Source organism: Chiloscyllium punctatum, chromosome 38, assembly GCF_047496795.1.
Source record: "Chiloscyllium punctatum isolate Juve2018m chromosome 38, sChiPun1.3, whole genome shotgun sequence".
NCBI classification, from domain to species: domain Eukaryota; kingdom Metazoa; phylum Chordata; class Chondrichthyes; order Orectolobiformes; family Hemiscylliidae; genus Chiloscyllium; species Chiloscyllium punctatum.
In genome coordinates this window covers 72,660,764-72,683,079 of record NC_092776.1, presented here as the reverse complement: position 1 = coordinate 72,683,079, position 22,316 = coordinate 72,660,764, and positions in this window count along the sequence as shown.

Sequence of the window (22,316 nt, the reverse complement as noted above, 5' to 3'; positions counted from 1 at the left end):
CTGTTCACAACTCTGAGACCCCCTTTCCTTAACTGCTTATTACCCTACTCCAACTCTACAGTAATGTACTGTTTCAAAAAGACACTTATTAAAATTACATAAACGTAATTTCAAAACCACACAGCAGCTGTTGTTTCTTCTGACCTCACACCAAGATCCTTTTTTCCCATCTTTCCTGGGAAGACTGGCTCTTGTTACAGGATGCTATCGAAGTGTCCACATTTCAGCATTCTGCAACCTGGGAACACATCCTTCCATGACACTGTCTCTCAGTCTCCCCCTCTCTGTCTATTTCCCAAACCCCTCCCACGTGGTGATATTTAAACTGAGTCCCCCGCCATCTCTCTCTGGCAGTGAGGTTCATACCCACAGCACCCCCTTGTCATGGCAACAATGGAGATATGGAGCTGGAAATGGATGGAAGCTGTACATCCTGTCACTTCCAGAACGGGCTGCAGGTTTCCCCACACTGGGCAGGGATATAACACAGTGTTAAAGAGCAATGCACTGGGGTGGGGTACACAGTCCTACATGCTGGGAGGGTAACTGCTCCTGGGTTACAGATCAATGTACTGGGGTGGGGTACACAGCCCTACATGCTGGGAGGGTAACTGCTCCCAGTTTACAGATCAATGCACTGGGGTGGGGTACACAGTCCTACATGCTGGGAGGGTAACTGCTCCCAGTTTACAGATCAATGCACTGGGGTGGGGTACACAGTCCTACATGCTGGGAGGGTAACTGCTCCTGGGTTACAGATCAATGCACTGGGGTGGTGTACACAGTCCTACATGCTGGGAGGGTAACTGCTCCTGGGTTACAGATCAATGTATTGGGGTGGGGTACACAGTCCTACATGCTGGGAGGATAACTGCTCCTGGGTTACAGTTCAATGCACTGGGGTGGTGTACACAGTCCTACATGCTGGGAGGGTAACTGCTCCTGGGTTACAGATCAATGTATTGGGGTGGTGTACACAGTCCTACATGCTGGGAGGGTAAATGCTCCTGGGTTACAGATCAATGCACTGGGGTGGGGTACACAGCCCTACACGCTGGGAGGGTAACTGCTCCTGGGTTACAGATTAATGCAATGCGGTGGTGTGCATAATCCTACATTCTGGGAGGGTAGCTGCTCCTAGTTTACAGATGAATTCATGGGTGATCACTGCACAGGTCGCTGTGCTGGTCAGACTATCTAGTTGAGGTTTATAGATAATACAATGATGTGGTTTGTGCAGCTCCCAATGCTGGATGGATATTTGTTTCAGGTTTAGACATTAGTGTCCTGTTCTGTTTTGCACAGCTCCCCGTCCTGGACAGATATCTAGTCCGGGTTTATAGATCAATGCACTGCTGTGGTCTGCACAGCTCCCCGTCCTGGACAGATATCTAGTCCGGGTTTATAGATCAATGCACTGCTGTGATCTGCACAGCTCCCCGTCCTGGACAGATATCTAGTCCGGGTTTATAGATCAATGCACTGCTGTGGTCTGCACAGCTCCCCGTGCTGGACAGATATCTAGTCCTGGTTTATAGATCAATGCACTGCTGTGGTCTGCACAGCTCCCCTTCCCGGACAGATATCTAGTCCTGGTTTATAGATCAATGCACTGCTGTGGTCTACACAGCTCCCCGTCCTGGACAGATATCTAGTCCGGGTTTATAGATCAATGCACTGCTGTGGTCTGCACAGCTCCCCTTCCCGGACAGATATCTAGTCCGGGTTTATAGATCAATGCACTGCTGTGGTCTGCGTTGCTTCCCATGCTGAATACTCGCTGAAGGAACACCGCCATCCAGGCAACATCAGGAGGTATAGAATTTGATGTTTCAGGTGTAGCCCTCCTTCAGGATCCTTACAGAATGGTTCCACCTCCTGATGCTGTCAGCATTGCTGTGTTCTCCCACCTTCCTGCCTGTCTACTTTGGACTCCAGCGTCTGCAGCTTTTCTCTCTCTATCACAGCTTCCCAAACTGGACAGATGTCTAGCCTGCGTTTGAAGATAAGTGCCCTGATCTGATCTGCGCAGTGTTCCACTCTGGACAGATTGCTGGGTTGTATTGACCAGTGTAATGGATGAATCTGGACAGATTGCTGGGTTGTACTGAGCAGGACACTGTCCTGGTCTGTACAGTGTTCCACAGTGAACAGATATCTCCTCTGGGTGTATGGTGTCTGGGCTGGTTCTGGGAGGTGGATTGAGAATGTGCTATATCTCACCATTTCAGCTGGTCTGGCAATTCCTTTAGTTCCCATTCCTGTGATTGGACGCTCCGTCTCTCACACCATTAATGTTACAGTGTGTCCAGGCACAGGACATCATGTGGGTGGGGTGGGGAGGGGGGAAAGGTCATGGACAGGTCAAGGGGTTACCCGGAACGTTCTGTCCCTGACATTCTATAACTGCCATTCCCCGGAACGTCCTGTCCTCAACATTCTATAACTGACATTCCCCGGAACGTTCTGTCCCTGACATTCTCTAACTGACATTCCCCGGAACGTTCTGTCCCTGACATTCTATAACTGACATTCCCCGGAACGTTCTGCCCCTGACATTCTATAACTGACATTCCCCGGAACGTTCTGTCCCTGACATTCTATAACTGACATTCCCCGGAACGTTCTGTCCCTGACATTCTATAACTGCCATTCCCCGGAACGTTCTGCCCCTGACATTCTATAACTGACATTCCCCGGAACGTTCTGTCCCTGACATTGTTTGTGAACGGCCGGACGTCAGTGAATTGAACAAACGATAAGATCCCGAGGGAAGAGATCCCGTTCCAGGGAGAAGGAGACACTGTTCCGAAGGCCCTTCGGGCAGTTAAAGGGGTGAATACGTTTTCCCTGCGTTTACATTTCTCCACGAAACAGGATCGACCACAATTTAGACCAAAATACAGAAATTCACAAACTCCGTTTGTCTTCAGGAAACTGGGAGAGAATCCTTCAGGACAGCAGCATTTCCACCCTCCGTATTAGGAACTGGGAAGGAGTGACCTATATCTGCTCTCGAGTGATCGAGTGTGTGGGAACGTTCTAGAAACCATCTGTCCTTATGGATGTGTCTCTGTGTGTTTGGGGAGGGAGGGTTTCTTGTGGTTTATGTCACATTTTTGTCAGTAATTCCGACCTTCCCATTTGTTATTCCAGCTTCAATTATTTTAATAAATCCCTGAATACAGGGACACATTTGTAGATCTCACTGGGTCCCCGATCAAACGGGTCCCTTTGCCTCCAGGCTGATGGATAATGGGTTTGTTTTCCTTCCTCACAGTTAACGTAGTGACCATCTACGTCCTGCTTTATAAAGATTGTGGATTGTCTCCATGTGTCAGACGTTACCTGGGGGCCATGGCAGCGGCGGATCTCCTGGTCATTATCCTCGACCTGATCCTGAGACACATTCCCATTGTTTATCGGGAACAGTTTTATTTCCTGAAGGACTCAGTCCCCGTGTGTAATATCCACGCCGTCCTGCTTTATGCAGCCACTGACTGCTCTGTCTGGTTCACCGTCACTTTCACCTTTGATCGGTTTGTGGCCATTTGTTGCCAGAAGCTGAAAAGTAAATATTGCAGTGAGAAAACGGCGGCTGTGGTTCTGGGAGCAGTGACTGTGCTGAGCTGTTTAAAGAACATTTCCTGGTATTTTATGCTCAAGGCTCGGTATTGGCTGAGGAACGTCCCCTGGTTTTGTGATGTAACACTCGCTGTTCGAAGGTCCAGTGTCTGGGTCACAATCGAGTTCCTCCACCACATTCTAACCCCGTGTGTCCCATTTCTCCTGATTCTGCTGCTCAATGTTCTCACCGTCAGACACATTTTAGTGACCAGCAGAGCCCGCAGGAGACTCCGCGCTCACACCAATGGGGACGCTCAGTCTGACACTGAAATGAGGAACCGAAAAAAATCCATCGTTTTACTGTTTGTGATCTCGGCCAATTTCATCCTGTTATGGTCAATGTTAATGCTGTATTCTATATGGAACCGGATGTGGTATTTTGGATATAAGTCTGTGTATCTCGATTACTTTGTGCAGGAATTGGGCTTCATGCTGCAGCTCCTCAGTTGCTGCACAAACACCGCGATTTATGCCGTGACCCAGACTAAGTTCAGGCAGCAGCTGAAGAATGTGCTGAAATATCCCTTCACCCAAATCCATCCATCCATCAAATTCCCTCATTAATCAATCCATCCGGGATTTTCTCATTTCAGTTCAGTTTTTCAGCGATGGAGCAGCCTGTCGCTATGGTAACAGACTGAGGGTAGCGCTGGTTTGTCCATCCTTATCCCACAGGGGGGTTACAGGGAAACATTTCAATGTTTCTCACAACTCAGGGGCCAGTGAGAAAAGGCACCATCCCACTGACTGTATCCATCACTTCCATTTGTAACCAATAAAAATGTTGATTAAAGCGTGCCGAGCACCAGAGTGACCGATGTTGTTGTGTGTCTTTGTGTTGGAGAAGCTGAGCTGGAGAGAGACAGACTCAGCCCCAAGTCCTGGTCCTCAGGGAAGGGAAGGGCACCGCGCCCTGAGCTCAGGAGCTGGGTTTAACTCCCTCTGACCCCCCCATTCCAACCTGGCCTCCCCAATTCCTCACCCCCACTTTTCCTCCTCAATTCTCTCCATCTCTCCCTTCTTGCACAATCTCTCTTTCTCACCACCTCTCCCTTTCACTCTCTCTGGTCCCCTCTCAGACAGCCCCCAACCCCGGTTTCTCCACCTGCCTCCACTATTCTTTCTGCCTCACTCTCCCCCTCTCTCTCTCTCACACCCCCAACATGAGTTTATCCACCTGCCTCCATTCTTCTCTCTCCCCCTCACCCTCACCCTCTCTCTCTCTCTCTCTCTCTCCTGCCGTCTCTATCTCCTTCTCACAATTCTGGCTCTACCCCATTTTCCCCACCTCCCACTTCCCACATCTCTCGATCATCTCACACCCACAAGCCCCCCCACCCCCCCAACCCCCACAAGCAGACTCACCACCAACCTGCAGTCTCTGGGTCAGAGGGAGAGGGAAGGACCAGGGAGACAGAGTGTGTCAGAGAGAGAGAGAATAAGGGCGGGACAGAAGGGAGAGAGATTCAGTTAGAGAGAAACGGAGGGTGGTGGGAAAAGAGAGACCAAGATAGGGAGATCGAGAGTGAGAGAAGATGGAGAGAGAGCGAGGGAGCAGGGAAAGACAGAGAGAGAGGGAAGGGAGAAATAAGGTGAGGGAGGGAGGGAGAGAGAGAGAAATAGGGGAGGACATAATGAGAGAGGGGTCAGAGAGAGGGGGGGCAGAGAGAGAGGGTGACAGAGAGAGAGGGAGACAGAGAGAGAGGGGGGGCAGAGAGAGAGGGAGACAGAGAGAGAGGGGGGCAGAGAGAGAGGGGAACAGAGAGAGAGGGGGACAGAGAGAGTGGGGGACAGAGAGGGGGACAGAGAGAGAGGGGGACAGAGAGAGAAGGGGACAGAGAGAGAGGGAGACAGAGAGAGAGGGGCAGAGAGAGAGTGGAACATAGAGAGAGGGGACAGAGAGAGAGGGGGACAGAGAGGGGGACAGAGAGAGAGGGGGACAGAGAGAGAAGGGGACAGAGAGAGGGGGACAGAGAGAGGGGGACAGAGAGAGAGGGGGACAGAGAGAGAAGGGGACAGAGAGAGGGGACAGAGAGAGGGGGACAGAGAGAGGGGGCAGAGAGAGGGGGGGCAGAGAGAGAGGGGGCAGAGAGAGGGGCACAGAGAGAGAGGGGGGCAGAGAGAGAAGGGGACAGAGAGAGAGGGGGACAGAGAGAGGGGGACAGAGAGAGAGGGGACAGAGAGAGAGGGGGACAGAGAGAGGGGACAGAGAGAGGGGGACAGAGAGATGGGGCAGAGAGAGCGGGGGCAGAGAGAGAGGGGAGCAGAGAGAGGGGACAGAGAGAGAGGGGACAGAGAGAGAGGGGGACAGAGAGAGGGGACAGAGAGAGGGGGACAGAGAGATGGGGCAGAGAGAGCGGGGGCAGAGAGAGAGGGGAGCAGAGAGAGAGGGGGCGGGGGGGCAGAGAGAAGGCGAGAGAGAGAGGGAGGCAGAGAGAGAGGGGGGAGAGAGAGGGTGACAGACAATGTGGGGGACAGAGAGAGAGAGACACACAGAGAGAGGGAGACAGAGAGAGAGGGAGACAAAGGGAGAGGGGAACAGAAAGAGAGGGGAACAGAGAGAGTGGGGGACAGAGAGAGAGGGGGGCAGAGAGAGAGGGGGCAGAGAGAGAGGGGGGCAGAGAGGGGGGGCAGAGAGAGAGGGGGACAGAGAGAGAGCGAGAGAGAGGGGGCAGAGAGAGAAGGTACAGAGAGAGAGGGAGACAGAGAGAGGGGGGAACAGAGAGAGAGGGGACAGAGAGAGATGGGGACAGAGAGAGGGGGGACAGAGAGAGGGGGACAGAGAGAGAGGGGGACAGAGAGAGAGGGGAACAGAGAGAGGGGGGACAGAGAGAGATGGGGACAGAGAGAGGGGGGACAGAGAGAGGGGGACAGAGAGAGAGGGGGACAGAGAGAGAGGTGGCAGAGAGAGGGGGGGAGAGAGAGGGGGGCAGAGAGAGAGAGAGAGAGAGAAGGGGACAGAGAGAGGGGACAGAGAGAGAGGGGGACAGAGAGAGGGGGGAGAGAGAGAGGGGGGCAGAGAGAGAGGGGGGCAGAGAGAGAGAGAGAAGGGAACAGAGAGAGGGGACAGAGAGAGAGGGGGACAGAGAGAGAGGGGCCAGAGAGAGAGGGGGGGCAGAGAGAGAGGGGGACAGAGAGAGAGGGGGACAGAGAGAGAGAGGGACAGAGAGAGAGGGGGGCAGAGAGAGAGGGGACAGAGAGAGAGGGGGCAGAGAGAGAGCGACAGAGAGAGGGGGGGACAGAGAGAGAGGGGGACAGAGAGAGAGGGGGGCAGAGAGAGAGGGACAGAGAGAGAAGGGGACAGAGAGAGGCGGACAGAGAGAGAAGGGGACAGAGAGAGGCGGACAGAGAGAGAGGGGGGCAGAGAGAGAGGGGGCAGAGAGAGGGGGTGGCAGAGAGAGTGGGGGGCAGGGAGAGAGGGGTCAGAGAGCAAGGGGGGCAGAGAGAGCGCGAGAGAGAGGGGGGAGAGAGAGAGGGAGATAGAGAGAGGGAGATAGAGAGAGAGGGGAACACAGAGAGAGGGGAACACAGACAGCGGGGGGCAGAGAGAGGGGGAACAGAGAGAGGGGGCAGAGAGTGGGGAGACAGAGAGAGGGGGACAGAGAGAGGGGGAGACAGAGAGAGGGGGAAAGGAGAGAGGGGGGACAGAGAATGGGGGGACAGAGAGAGAGAGGGACACATAGAGGGGGGTCAGAGAGAGGGGGCGACAGAGAGAGGGAAGGATAGAGAGAGAGGGGGACAGATAGAGGGGGCAGAGAGAGAGGGGGACGGGGGGGACAGAGAGAGGCGGGGGACAGAAAGAGGGAGGACAGAGAGAGAGGGGGACAGAGAGAGAGGGGGACGGGGGGACAGAGAGAGAGGGGGACAGAGGGAGTGGGGGACAGAGAGAGATTAGGGCAGAGAGAGAGGGGGCAGAGAGAGAGGGGGCAGAGAGAGCGAGAGAAAAAGAGGGGGGCAGAGAGAGAGGGGGACAGAGAGAGAGGGGGGGACAGAGAGAGAGAGGGAGACAGAGAGAGAGGTGAACAGAGAGAGAGGGGGCAGAGAGAGGGGCCAGAGAGAGGGGGGGACAGAGAGAGAGGGAGACAGAGAGAGAGGGGAACAGAGAGAGAGGGGGACAGAGAGAGGGGGGACAGAGAGAGGGGTGGACAGAGAGGGGGAGGCAGAGCGAGGGGGGACAGAGAGAGAGGGGGACGGGGGGACAGAGAGAGAGGGTGTCAGAGAGAGGGGGACAGAGAGAGAGGGGCAGAGAGAGTGTGGAGCAGAGAGAGGGGGGCAGAGAGAGAGGAACAGAGGGATTGGGGGACAGAGAGAGAGAGGGGCAGAGAGAGGGGGCAGAGAGAGGGGGAAAGAGAGCGGGGGACAGAGAGGGGGGCAGAGTGGGCGGACAGAGTGGTACAGAGAGGGGGGACAGAGAGGGGGGGACAGAGAGAGGGGGACAGAGAGAGAAGTGGACAGAGAGAGAGGGGACAGAGAGAGTGGGGTCAGAGAGAAGGCGACGGGGGGGACAGTGAGAGAGAGGGACAGAGAGAGAAAGGGGACAGAGAGAGAGAGGGACGGGGGGGACAAAGAGAGGCGGGAGACAGAGAGACGGGGACAGAGAGAGAGGGGGGCAGAGAGAGAGAGAAACAGAGAGAGAGGGAGACAGAGAGAGAGGGGGACAGAGAGGGGGAGGCAGAGAGACGGGGGACAGAGAGGGGGGACAGAGAGGGAAGGAGAGAGAGAGAAGTGGACAGAGAGATGGCAGGACAGAGAGAGAGGGGACAGAGAGAGGGGTCAGAGAGAAGGCGACAGAGGGGAGGGACAGTGACAGAGAGGGTGGACAGAGAGAGGGGGGACAGAGAGACGGGGGACAGAGAGGGGGGACAGAGAGGGAAGGAGAGAGAGAGAAGTGGACAGAGAGAGGGGGGACAGAGAGAGAGGGGACAGAGAGAGGGGTCAGAGAGAAGGCGACAGAGGGGAGGGACAGTGACAGAGAGGTGGACAGAGAGAGGGGGGACAGAGAGAGAGGGGGACAGAGAGAGAGGGGGACAGAGAGAGGGGAACACAGAGACAGGGGACAGAGAGAGGGGACAGAGAGAGGGGGGACAGAGAGAGAGGGGGACAGAGAGAGGGGAACACAGAGACAGGGGACAGAGAGAGAGGCGACAGAGAGAGAGGGGGGCAGAGAGAGAGGGGGAAGAGAGAGAGGGGGACAGAGAGAGAGTGGGACAGAGAGAGTGGGGGACAGAGAGGGGGGAAAGAGAGAGGGGGGACAGAGAGCGGGGGGACAGAGAGGTGGGGACAGAGAGAGAGGGGGGACAGAGAGAGAGGGGGAAGAGAGGGAAGGGGACAGAGAGAGCGGGACAGAGAGAGGGGGGACAGAGAGAGGGGAACAGAGAGAGGGGGACAGAGAGAGAGGGACAGAGAGAGAGGGGGGACAGAGAGAGGGGGACAGAGAGAGGGGGGACAGAGAGAGGGGGGCAGATAGAGAGGGGGACAGAGAGAGAGGGGGACAGAGAGAGATGGGGACAGAGAGAGGGGGACAGAGAGAGAGGGGGACAGAGAGAGAGGGGGGACAGAGAGAGGGGGACAGAGAGAGGGGGACAGATAGAGAGGGGGACAGAGAGAGAGGGGGACAGAGAGAGGGGGGGACAGAGAGAGGGGGACAGAGAGAGAGGGGGACAGAGAGAGGGGCGACAGAGAGGGGGGGACAGAGAGAGAGGGGGAAGAGAGAGAGGGGGGACAGAGAGAGGGGGGACAGAGAGAAGGGGGACAGAGAGAGGGGGGACAGAGAGGGGGGGACAGAGAGAGAGGGGGACAGAGAGAGGGGGGAAGAGAGAGAGGGGGACAGAGAGAGGGGGGGACAGAGAGGGGGACAGAGAGAGGGGGGACAGAGAGAGGGGGGACAGAGAGAGGGGGGACAGAGAGAGAGGGGGAAGAGAGAGAGGGGGACAGAGAGAGAGGGGGACAGAGTGAGGGGGGACAGAGAGAGAGGGGGGACAGAGAGAGAGCGGGGCAGAGAGAGAGGGGGGACAGAGAGAGGGGGGACAGAGAGAGGGGGGACAGAGAGAGGGGAACAGAGAGAGAGGGGGGACAGAGAGAGGGGGGACAGAGAGAGGGGGGACAGAGAGAGGGGGACAGAGAGAGGGGAACAGAGAGAGAGGGGGGACAGAGAGAGGGGGACAGAGAGAGAGGGGGGACAGAGAGAGGGGAACAGAGAGAGAGGGGGGACAGAGAGAGGGGGACAGAGAGAGGGGGGACAGAGAGAGGGGAACAGAGAGAGAGGGGGGACAGAGAGAGGGGGGACAGAGAGAGGGGAACAGAGAGAGAGGGGGGACAGAGAGAGGGGGGACAGAGAGAGGGGGGACAGAGAGAGGGGAACAGAGAGTGGGGAGAGAGAGAGGGGTGATAGAGAGAGGAGGACAGAGAGAGGAAGGGGTATCAGAGAGAGGGGGCAGAGAGGGTGGATAGATAGAGGCAGGACAGAGGGGGGGACAGAGAGAGGAGGGCAGAGAGAGGGTGACAGAGAGAGAGGACAGAGAGTTGGGGAGATAGAGGTGGCGAGAGAGAGGGGGACAGTGAGAGAGGGACAGAGAGAGAGGGGGACAGAGAGAGGGGGGCAGAGAGAGAGGGGGCAGAGAGGAGGGGACAGAGAGAGAGGGGGTAGGGAGAGGGGGACAGAGAGAGCGGGTCAGAGAGAGGGCAACAGAGAGAGGGGGACAGGGAGTGGGGAGATACGGGGGACAGAGAGAGAGAGGGGTAGAGAGAGTTGGAGAGAGTGAGGGGACAGAGAGAGAGGGAACAGAGAGAGAGGGGGAAAGAGAGAGAAGGGGACAGAGAGAGGGGGGACAGAGAGAGGGGGGACAGAGAGTGGGGGGATAGAGAGAGGGCGACAGAGAGTGAGAGGGGAATAGAGAGAGAGAGGGGGGACAGAGACAGGGTGACAGAGAGAGGGGGGACAGAGAGAGGGGGAGGTAGAGGGGATCACAGAGAGGGGTACAGAAAAATTCGCAGGTAGAGGGGGTGAGAGAGAGGGGTGATAGAGAGTGAGAGGGGAATAGAGAGAGAGAGGGGACAGAGACAGGGTGACAGAGAGGGGGGACAGAGAGAGGGGGAGGTAGAGGGGATCACAGAGAGGGGTACAGAAAAATTCGCAGGTAGAGGGGGTGAGAGAGAGGGGTGATAGAGTGGGGGACAGAGAGGGGGGGCAGAGAGTGGGGGACAGAGAGAGGGGTACAGGGTGGGGGTGAGAGAGGAGGTCAGAGAGTGGGGGGATGGAGAGAGTGGGGGACAGAGAGAGAGGGAACAGAGAGAGAGGGGGAACAGAGAGAGAGGGGGAAAGAGAGAGGGGGACAGACAGAGGGGGGACAGAGAGAGGGGGGACAGAGAGTGGGGGGATAGAGAGAGGGGGCAGAGGGAGGGAGGCAGAGACAGGGGGACAGAGAGAGGGCGAGATAGAGGGGGACAGAGAGAGAGAGGGGGGGACAGAGAGAGGGGGGACAGAGAGAGGGGGGGGCAGAGAGAGGGGGACAGAGAGAGGGGGCAGAGAGTGGGGGACAGAGACAGGGGGACAGAGAGAGGCGGGTGGGAGAGAGCGCGGGACAGAGAGAGAGAGGGGGGACAGAGAGAGGGGGGACAGAGAGAGGGGGGGACAGAGAGAGGGGGACAGAGAGAGGGGGCAGAGAGTGGGGGACAGAGAGTGGGGGACAGAGAGGAGGAGTACAGAGTGGGGGTGAGAGAGGAGTTCAGACAGTGGCGGGATGGAGAGAGTGGGGGACAGAGAGAGGGGGACAGAGAGAGGCGGGTGGGAGAGAGCGCGGGACAGAGAGAGAGAGGGGGGACAGAGAGAGGGGGACAGAGCGAGGGGGACAGAGCGAGAGGGGGACAGAAAATGTCGGAGGTTGAGGGGGTCAGAGAGAGGAGGACAGAGAGGGGGACAGAGTGAGCGGTATAAAGTGGAGGTGAGAGAGGGGGTCAGAGATTGCGGGGATGGAGAGTGTTGGGGACAGAGAGAGAGGTGACAGAGAGAGAGGGGGACAGAGAGAGAGAGGGGGACAGAGTGAGGGGTATAAAGTGGAGGTGAGAGAGGGGGTCAGAGATTGGGGGGATGGAGAGAGTTGGGGACAGAGAGTGAGGTGACAGAGAGAGAGGGGGACAGAGAGAGAGAGGGGGACAGAGTGAGGGGGGACAGAGAGAGAGGGGGACAGAGAGAGAGGGGGACAGAGAGAGAGGGGGACAGAGAGAGAGGGGACAGAGAGAGAGGGGGACAGACAGGGGGGATAGAGGGAGGGGGACAGAGAGAGAGGGGGACAGAGAGGGGGCAGAGGGAGGGCGACAGAGAGAGAAGGACAGAGAGAGGGGGACAGAGAGAGGGGGACAGAGAGAGGGTCAGACAGAGGGGGTCAGACAGAGGGGGTCAGAGAGAGGGTGCAGAGGGAGGGCGACAGAGAGAGGGGGACAGAGAGAGGGGGACAGAGAGAGGGGGTCTGAGTGAGTGGGACAGAGAGAGGGCAACAGAGAGAGGGCGAAAGAGAGAGGGGGACAGAGAGACGGGGACAGAGAGAGGGGGACGGAGAGAGGGGGACAGAGAGGGGGGGGGACAGAGAGAGGGGGACAGAGAGAGGGGGACAGAGAGAGGGGGACAGAGAGAGGGGGATAGAGAGAGGAGACAGAGAGAGGAGACAGAGAGAGGAGACAGGGAGAGGAGGGTAGAGAGAGAGGTGAGTGTGAGGCGGAGGAGTCAGAGAGAGGCGGGTGGGAGGGAGAGCGGGACAGAGAGAGAGGGGGAGAGAGAGAGGGGGGACAGAGAGGGGGGATAGAGGGACGGGGGACAGAGAGATGGGGGACAGAGAGATGGGGGACAGAGAGATGGGGACAGAGACGGGGGGACAGAGAGAGAGGGGCAACAGAGAGAGAGGGGGGACAGAGAGAGAGGGGGTCAGAGAGAGGGGGACAGAGGGACGGGGGACAGAGAGATGGGGGACAGAGAGATGGGGACAGAGACGGGGGGACAGAGAGAGAGGGGCGACAGAGAGAGAGGGGGGACAGAGAGAGAGGGGGTCAGAGAGAGGGGGGACAGAGAGAGAGGGGGACAGAGAGAGAGGGGGACAGAGAGAGGGGGGACAGAGAGAGAGGGGGACAGAGAGAGGGGGATAGAGAGAGGAGACAGAGAGAGGAGACAGAGAGAGGAGACAGGGAGAGGAGGGTAGAGAGAGAGGTGAGTGTGAGGCGGAGGAGTCAGAGAGAGGCGGGTGGGAGGGAGAGCGGGACAGAGAGAGAGGGGGAGAGAGAGAGGGGGGACAGAGAGGGGGGATAGAGGGAGGTGGGTGGGAGAGAGGGAGTCATAGAGAGGGGGACAGAGAGAGGGCGACAGAGAGAAGGCGACAGAGAGAGTGGGTCAGATAGAGGGGGACAGAGAGAGAGGGGATAAAGATAGAGGGGGCACAGAGAGGGCGACAGAGAAAGGGCGACAGAGAGAGAGGGGGTCAGAGAGAGGCAGTGTCAGAGGGGGAGGTAGAGGGGGCCAGAGAGAGGGGGAGATAGAGGGGGTCAGAGAGGGGGGACAGAGATTGGGGCCAGAGGGTGGGGGACAGAGAGAGGGGTACAGAGTGGGGGTGAGAGAGTGGGTCAGAGGGTGGTGGGGAACAGAGAGAGGGGGACAGAGAGGGGGGACAGAGAGAGAGAGGGGCAGAGAGGGGGGCGGAGATAGGGGACAGAGAGAGGGGACAGAGAGAGGGCGAGATAGAGGGGGACAGAGATAGGGGGTCAGAGAGAGGGGGACAGAGTGAGGGGGCAGAGAGAGAGGGGGACAGAGTGAGTGGGTCAGAGAGAGGCGGGTGGGAGAGAGCGCGGGACAGAGAGCGGGAGGGGGACAGAGAGAGGGGGACAGAGAAAGAGTCTGGTGGGAGAGAGAGGGAGTCAGAGAGAGGCGGGTGGGAGAGTGCGTGGGACAGAGCAAGAGGGGAACAGAGAGAGAGGGGGACAAAGAGGGGGGATAGAGGGAGACAGGTGGGAGAGAGAAGGGGACAGAGAGTGGGGGACAGAGAGAGGGGCGACAGAGAGAGGGGCGACAGAGAGAGGGGGATAGAGAGAGGGGGATAAAGAGAGGGGAACAGAAAAAGTCGGAGGTAGAGGGGGTCAGAGAGAGGGGGAGATAGAGGGCGACAGAGAGAGGAGGACAGAAAGGGGGACAGAGTGTGGGGGACAGAGACTGGAGGACAGAGAGAGGGGTATAGAGTGGGGGTGAGAGAGGGGGTCAGAGAGAGGCGGGTGGGAGAGAGAGTGGACAGAGAGAGAGGGGAACAGAGAGAGGAGAACAAGGGGGGGATAGATGGAGGTGGGAGAGAGAGGGGGACAGAGAGAGGGCGACAGACAGGGGGTCAGAGACCGGGGAGAGAGAGAGGCGGGTGGTAGAGAGAGGGGGTCATAGAGAGGGTGACAGAGAGAGTGGGTCAGATAGAAGGGGACAGAGAGAGGGGGACAGAGAGAGGGGGACAGAGAGAGAGGACAGAGAGAGGGGGACAGAGAGAATGTGGACAGAGAGAGAGGGGGACAGAGAGAGGGGGACAGAGAGAGAGGGGGTCAGAGGGCATGGGACAGAGAGAGAGGCGGGTGGGAGAGAGAGGGGATCAGAGAGAGGTGGGTGGGTGGGAGAGCGGGACAGAGAGAGGGGGACAGATAGAGGGCGACAGAGAGAGTGGGTCAGAGAGAGGGGGACAGAGAGAGAGGGGGACAGAGAGGGGGGAAGATAGAGGGCGACAGAGAGGGGGACAGAGAGCGGGGGTAAAGAGGGAGGGGGACAGAGAGAGAGGGGGACAAAGAGGGGGGATAGAGGGAGATGGGTGGGAGAGAGGGGGGGACAGAGAGTGGGTGAGATAGATGGGTTCAGAGAGAGAGGGATAGAGAGAGGGGGTCAGAGAGAGGTGGGTGGGAGGGAGAGCGGGACAGAGAGAGGGCGACAGAGAGAGTGGGTCAGAGAGAGGGGGACAGAGAGAGAGGGGGGACAGAGTGGGGAGGACAGAGAGGGGGGGACAGAGAAAGGGGGGACAGAGAGAGAGGGGGACAGAGATAGAGGGGAACAGAGAGAGAGGCGACAGAGACAGGGGGACAGAGAGAGAAGGGAACAGAGAGAGGGGGCAGAGAGGGACAGAGAGAGGGGGTCAGAGACAGAGTGTGGGGGACAGAGAGAGAGGACAGAGAGAGGGACAGAGAGAGAGGGGGTTAGATAAAGGGCGACAGAGAGAGGGGGGGACAGAGAGAGGGGGGGACAGAGAGTGGGGGGACAGAGAGTGGGGGAGGTACAGGGGTTCAGAGACAGGGGAACAGAAAGAGAGGAGGACAGTGAGAGGAGGAGGGGGTTCAGAGAGGGTTGGGACAAAGAGGATGGACAGATAGAGGCGGGATAGAGAGGGGGACAGAGAGAGAGGGAACAGCTAGAGGGAGGGACAGAGAGAGAGAGGGGGGACAGAGAAAGGGGGGAGAGAGGGAGTGGAGAGAGGGAGGGGGGGACAGAAAGACGGTGACAGAGATGGGGGAGAGAGAGGGGGACAGAGAGAGGAGGGACACAGAGAGGGGGGACGGGGGGGCAGAGAGACAGTGACAGAGAGGGGGCGGAGAGAGGGCGACATAGAGAGGGGTCAGAGAGAGGGGGGCAGAGAGAGGGGACAGGGAGTGGGGGACAGAGAGAGGGGGGGACAGAGAGAGGGGTCAGAGAGCGGGGGACAGAGAGAGGGCATCAGAGAGAGGCGGGTGGGAGAGAGCGCGGGACAGAGAGAGAGGGGACAGAGAGAGAGGGGGTCAAAGAGGGGGGATAGAGGGAGATGAGTGGGAGAGAGGGGGGTGAAAGAGTGGGTCAGACTGTGGGGGTCAGAGAGAGGGCGACAGAGAGGGGGACAGAGAGTGGGGGAGAGAGAGGGGGAGAGAGGGAGGCGGGTGGGAGAGAGAGCGGGGCAGAGAGAGGGGACAGAGGGGGGCAGAGAGCGGGGGTGAGAGAGAAGCGGGTGGGAAAGAGGGGGTCAGAGAGAGAGGGGGACAGAGTGAGAGGCGTACAGAGAGAGGGGTACAGAGAGAGAGGGGGACCAGAGAGAGGGGGGACAGAGAGAGGGAGGACAGAGGGAGGGGGGACAGAGGGAGACGGACAGAGGGAGGGGGTCAGAGAGAGAGCGGGAGGTCAGAGAGAGAGGGGGTCAGAGAGTGGGGGAGAGAGAGGGGGAGAGAGGGAGGCGGGTGGGAGAGAGAGCGGGGCAGAGAGAGGGGACAGAGGGAGGGGGTCAGAGAGAGAGCGGGAGGTCAGAGAGAGAGGGGGTCAGAGAGAGGGGGACAGAGAGAGATGGCACAGGGACGGGGTGGACAGAGTGAGAGGACAGAGAGTGGGGGAGGTAGAGGTGGTCAGAGAGAGGGGGACAAAGAGAGGGGGACAGAGAGTAAGGGACAGAGTGAGGGGGATAGAGAGAGAGGGGGACAGAGAGAGAGGGGGAAAAGAGAGGGGGACAGAGAGAGGGCGACACAGAGAGGGCGACAGAGAGAGAGGGGGAACAGAGAGAGGGGGACAGAAAGAGGGGGAGGTAGAGGGGTTCAGAGAGAGGGGGACAGAGAGAGGGGGAGATAGAGGGGGTCAGAGAGAGGGGACAGAGGGAGGGGCACAGAGAGTGCGGGAGGTAGAGGGGGTCAGAGAGAGGGGTACAGAGAGAGGGGCACAGAGAGTGGGGGAGATAGTGGGGGACAGAGAAAGAGGGGACAGAGAGAGGTGGGCAGAGAGAGTGGGACAGAGTGAGGGGGCAGAGAGAGAGGGGAAAGAGAGAGAGGGGAAAAGGAGAGAGGGGGAGATAGAGGGGGTCAGAGAGAGGGGGGGGCCGGAGAGAGGGGGGACAGTGAGGGGGGACAGAGAGGGGGTGGGACAGAGGGGGGGAAAGAGAGGGGGGGAACAGAGAGAGAGCGGGGCAGAGATAGAGGGGAAAAGAGAGATGGGGCAGACAGAGGGAGACAGAGTGAGGGGGCAGAGAGAGAGTGAAAAGAGAGTGGGGGACAGAGAGAGTGGGGCAGAGAGAGGGCGACAGAGAGAGAGGGACAGAGAGAAAAGGGGGCAGAAAGAGAGGGGGACAGAGAGAGAGGGGGACAGAGAGAGAGGCGGTCATAGAGGGGGGTACAGAGAGAGAGGCGGGTGGAAGGGAGAGGGGGCAGAGAGGGGGGACAGAGAGAGGAGCACAGTGTGTGGGGGAGATAGCGGGGCTCAGAGAGAGGAGGACATAGAGGGGGACAGAGAGAGGGGGACAGAGAGGGGGACAGAGAGTGGGGGACAGAGAGTGGGGGACAGAGAGAGGGGACAGAGAGAGGGGTAAAGAGTGGGAGAGAGAGGGGGTCAGAGAGAGGGGGACAGAGAGTGGGGGGATGGAGAGAGTGGGGGACAGAGAGAGAGAGGGTGTCAAAGAGAGAGGGGCAGAGAGAGACGGAGCAGAGAGAGGGGGCAGAGAGCGGGGGAGAGATAGAGGGAAAGAGAGAGAGGGCGACAGAGAGAGGGGGGTTCAGAGAGAGGGGGACAGAGAGAGGGGGCAGAGAGAGCGCGGGACAGAGAGAGGGGGACAGAGAGAGGGGGCAGAGAGAGAGCCGGACTGAGAGCGAGGCGGGGACAGAGAGAGGGGAAGACAGAGATGGTCAAAGGGAGGGGGACAGAGAGAGGGGCACAGAGAGTCGGGGAGATAGAGGGGACAGAGAGATGGGGTGGACAGAGAGTTGGGGGGACTGAGAGTGGGGGGGCATGGGGGTAGAGAGAGGGGCAGAGAGGGGGTGACAGAGAGAGGGGGGACAGAGAGAGGGCGACAGAGAGAGTGCCACAGAGAGTGGGGGAGATAGAGGGGGTCAGAGAGAGGGGGACAGAGGGAGGGTGATATAGAGGGGGACTACGAGAGAAGGAGTCAGAGACAGAGGGGGACTGTGAGAGGGGGGGCAGAGAAATGGCGACAGAGAGACGGTGACAGAGAGAGTGGGGGGCAGAGAGAGAGGGGCAGAGAGAGGGCAACAGAGAGAGGGGGACAGAGAGAAAAGGGGGCAGAAAGAGAGGGGGACAGAGAGAGAGGGGCAGAGAGAGATGGGGCAGACAGAAGGGGACAGAGTGAGGGGGCAGAAAGAGAGGGTCAGAGAGGGGGACAGAGAGACGGAGATATAGAGGGGGACAAAGAGAGGGGACAGAGAGTGAGGGACAGAGAGAGGAGTACAGAGTGGGGGAGAGAGAGGGAATCAGAGAGATGGGGGCAGAGAGAGGGCGACAGAGAGAGGGGACAGAGAGTGGGGGGGACGGTGAGTTGGGGGGACGGAGAGAGGTGGGGACAGAGAGAGAGGGAAACAGAGAGAGAGAGGGACAGAGCGAGATGTGGAGAGAGAGAGAAGGACAGAGAGAGGAGGTCAGAGAGAGAGGAGGACAGAGAATGAGGAGGACAGAGAGAGGCAGGTAGAAGGGAGAGAGGGGCAGAGAGAGGGCGACAGAGAGAGGCACCGAGAGTGGGGGAGATAGATGGGGTCAGAGAGAGGGGAGAACAGACAGTGGGGAGATGGAGAGAGTGTGGGACAGAGAGAGAGAGAGAGAGAGGGGGTCAGAGAGGGGGACAGGGAGAGACGGAGCAGAGAGAGGGCGAAAGAGAGGGGTGCAGAGAGCGGGGTAGAGATAGAGGGGACAGAGAGAGGAGGACAGATAGAGGGGGACAGAGAGAGGGGGACAGAGAGAGGAGGCAGAGAGCGAGGGGGACAGAGAGAGGGGGACAGAGTGAGGGGGACAGAGAGAGGGGGAACAGAAAGGGGGACACAGAGAGGGGGGCACAGAGAGGGGGACAGAGAGGGGGACAGAGAGAGAGAGGGGGACAGAGAGAGAGCGGGGCAGAGAGAGAGGGGGGCAGAGAGAGGGGGGGACAGAGAGAGAGGGGGACAGAGGGGGGGACAGAGAGAGAGGGGGGACAGACAGAGGGGGGACAGAGAGAGGTGGGACAGAGAGAGGGGGGGACAGAGAGAAGGGGACAGAGAGAGAGGGGTACAGAGTGAGGGGGACAGAGAGAGGGGGAACAGAAAGGGGGACACAGAGACGGGGGCACAGAGAGGGGGGCACAGAGAGGGGGACAGAGAGGGGGACAGAGAGAGAGAGGGGGACAGAGAGAGAGCGGGGCAGAGAGAGAGGGGGTCAGAGCGAGGGGGGGAAGAGAGAGGCAGGTGGAAGGGAGAGGAGGGCAGAGAGAGGGCGACAGAGAGACGAGCACAGAGAGTGGGGGAGCTAGAGAAGGTCAGAGAGAGCGGGTCAGAGAGAGGAGGACAGAGAGAGGGGGGACAGAGAGGGGGGGACGGGGGGGGGACAGAGAGAGGGACAGAGACGGAGAGGCGGGTGGGAGAGAGAGGGGGTCAGAGAGGGGGACAGGGAGAGACAGAGCAGAGAGAGGGCGAAAGAGAGGGGCGCAGAGAGCGGGGTAGAGATAGAGGGGACAGAGAGAGGTGGACAGATAGAGGGGGACAGAGAGAGGGGGACAGAGAGAGGAGGCAGAGAGCGAGGGGGACAGAGAGAGGGGGACAGAGTGAGGGAAACAGAGAGAGGGGGAACAGAAAGGGGGACACAGAGAGGGGGGCACAGAGAGGGGGGCACAGAGAGGGGGACAGGGAGGGGGACAGAGAGAGAGAGGGGGACGGAGAGAGAGCGGGGCAGAGAGAGAGGGGGGCAGAGAGAGGGGGGGACAGAGAGAGAGGGGGACAGAGTGGGGGACAGAGAGAGAGGGGGGACAGACAGAGAGGGGACAGAGAGAGGTGGGACAGAGAGGGGGGGACAGAGAGAAGGGGACAGAGAGATAGGGGGACAGAGTGAGGGGGACAGAGAGAGGGGGAACAGAAAGGGGGACACAGAGAGGGGGGCACAGAGAGGGGGGCACAGAGAGGGGGACAGAGAGGGGGACAGAGAGAGAGAGGGGGACAGAGAGAGAGCGGGGCAGAGAGAGAGGGGGTCAGAGCGAGGGGGGGAAGAGAGAGGCAGGTGGAAGGGAGAGGAGGGCAGAGAGAGGGCGACAGAGAGACGAGCACAGAGAGTGGGGGAGCTAGAGTGGGTCAGAGAGAGCGGGTCAGAGAGAGGGGGACAGAGAGAGGGAGGGACAGAAAGAGGGGTGGACCGAAAGAGGGGGGACAGAGAGAGGGGGGACAGAGAGGGGGGGACAGAGGGGGGGGGACAGAGAGAGGGACAGAGAGGGAGAGGCGGGTGGGAGAGAGAGGGGGTCAGAGAGAGGCTGGTGGGAGAGAGAGGGGGACAGAGAGAGGGGGACAGAGAAAGGGGAGATAGAGGTTGACAAAGGGAGGGGGACAGAGAGAGAGGCACGGAGAGAGGGGTAGATAGAGGGGTTCAGAGCGAAGAGTACAGAGATAGTGGTACAGCGAGTGGGGGAGATAGAGGTGGACAGAGAGTAGGACAAAAAGAGGGGGTGATAGAGGGGGTCAGAGAGAGGGGGAGATAGAGGGGGACAGAGAGAGTGGGGGAGACAGAGGGGGGACAGAGAGAGAGGGGGTACAGAGAGAGGGTGACAGAGAGAGGGCGACAGAGAGAGGGGCACAGAATGTGGAGGAGATCGAGGGGGTCAGAGAGAGGGGGACAGAGAGAGGGTGATATATTGGGGGACAGCAAGAGAGGGGGTCAGAGACAGAGGGCGACAGTGAGAGAGGGGGGCTGAGAAATGGCGACAGAGAGAGCGTGACAGAGAGAGAGGGGACAGAGAGAGAGGGGACAGAGAGAGGTGGGAGATAGCGGGGCTCAGAGACAGGGTGACAGAGATAGAGGGCAATATAGAGTGGGGGACAGAGAGATGGGTACAGAGTGGAGGAGAGAGAGGGGGTCAGAGAGAGGGGGTCAGAGAGGGGGACAGAGAGTGGGGGGGATGGAGAGAGTGGGGGAGAGAGAGAGGGGGGGGTTAGAGAGAGGGGCAGAGAGTGACGGAGCAGAGACAGGGCGACAGAGGGGGTGGCAGAGAGCAGGGGAGAGAAAGAGGGGACAGAGAGAGGGGGACAGAGAGGGGGGACAGAGAGAGGGGGGACAGGGAGAGGAGACAGAGAGAGGGTGGACAGAGAGAGGGGGGACAGAGAGAGGGGGACAGAGAGAGGGGGACAGAGAGAGTTGCGGTGGGTGAGAGAAGGGGTATGAGAGAGCCGAACTGAGAGAGAGGGGTACGGGGGGACAAAGAGGGGGGATAGCGAGGCGGGTGGAAGAGAGAGGGGGACAGAGAGAGGGGGACAGAGAGAGGGGGACAGAGAGGGGGGCACGGAGAGGGGTGCACGGAGAGGGGGGCACAGAGAGGGGGGCACGGAGAGGGGGACAGAGAGTGGGACAGAGAGGGGGGTACTGAGAGTCGGGGAGATAGAGGGGGACAAAAAGAGGGGGAAAAAGAGGGGGAGGTAGAGATGGTCAGAGGGAGGGGGACAGATAGTGGGGTACTGAGAGTGGGGGAGATAGAGGGGGACAAAAAGAGGGCGAGGTAGAGGGGATCAGAGGGAGGGGTAGAGAGAGGGGGGTACTGAGAGTGGGGAAGATAGAGGAGGACAAAAAGAGGGGGAGGTAGAGGGGGTTAGAGGGAGGGGGAGATTGAGGGGGCAGAGAGGGGGGACAGAGGGGGGGACAGAGGGGGGACACAGAGGGGGAGAGAGAAAGGGGGGGACAGAGAGAGGCGGGTGGAAGGGGAGGGGGCAGAGAGAGGGCGATAGAGAGAGGGGCACAGAGAGTGGGGGAGATAGAGGGGGTCAGAGAGAGGGGGACAGAGAGTGGGGGACAAAGAGTGGGGAGATGGAGAGAGTGAGGGACAGAGAGAGAGAGGGGGGTCAGACTGGGGGCAGAGAGAGACGGTGCAGAGAGAGGGCGACTGAGAGGGGGGCAGAGAGCGGGGTAGAGGTGGAGGGGACAGAGAGAGGGGGACAGAGAGAGTGGACAGAGAGAGGTGGGACAGAGACAGGGTGGACAGAGAGAGGGGGAGACAGAGAGAGGGGGACAGAGAGAGATGTGGTGGGAGGGAGAGGGGGTCTGAGAGAGGCGGTGGGAGAGAGAGGGCGACAGAGATAGGGGGAACAGAGAGAGCCGGACTGAGAGAGAGGGGAACAGAGAGAGAGGAGGACAAAGAGGGGGGTTAGTGAGGCGGGTGGGAGAGAGAGGGGCACAGAGAGAGGGGGACAGAGAGAGGGGGACAGAGAGAGGGGGACAGAGAGAGAGGGACAGAGCGAGAGGGGGACAGAGAGAGAGGGGGGGACAGAGAGAGGACTACAGAGCAGGGGCACAGAGAGTGGGGGAGATAGAGGGGGACAGAGAGTCGGGGGCAGAGAGAGGGGTACAGAGTGGGGAAGAGAGAAGGGGTCAGAGAGAGGGGGACAGAGAATGGGGGATGCAGAGAGTGGGGGACAGAGGGGGACGGGGGGACGGTAGGGAGAGGACAGAGAGATGAGGCACAGAGAGTGGGCAGAGAGAGAGAGTGGGGGGAGAGAAAGTTCGGGGAGAGAAAGAGGGGAAGGAGAGAGAGGGGAGAGAGTGCAGAGAGAGAGGGGAGAGAGAGTGAGAGAGAGAGAGAGCAAGAGAGAGAGAGAGTGGGAGAGAGAGGAGGCGAGAGGAGGGAAGAGAGAGGTGCGAAGAGAGAGGAGGGGAGAGAGGATAAGGGAGAGATAGAGAAGGAGAGCAATGAGGAGAAAGAGTAGGGGAGAGAGGAGGGGGAGAGAGGAGGAAA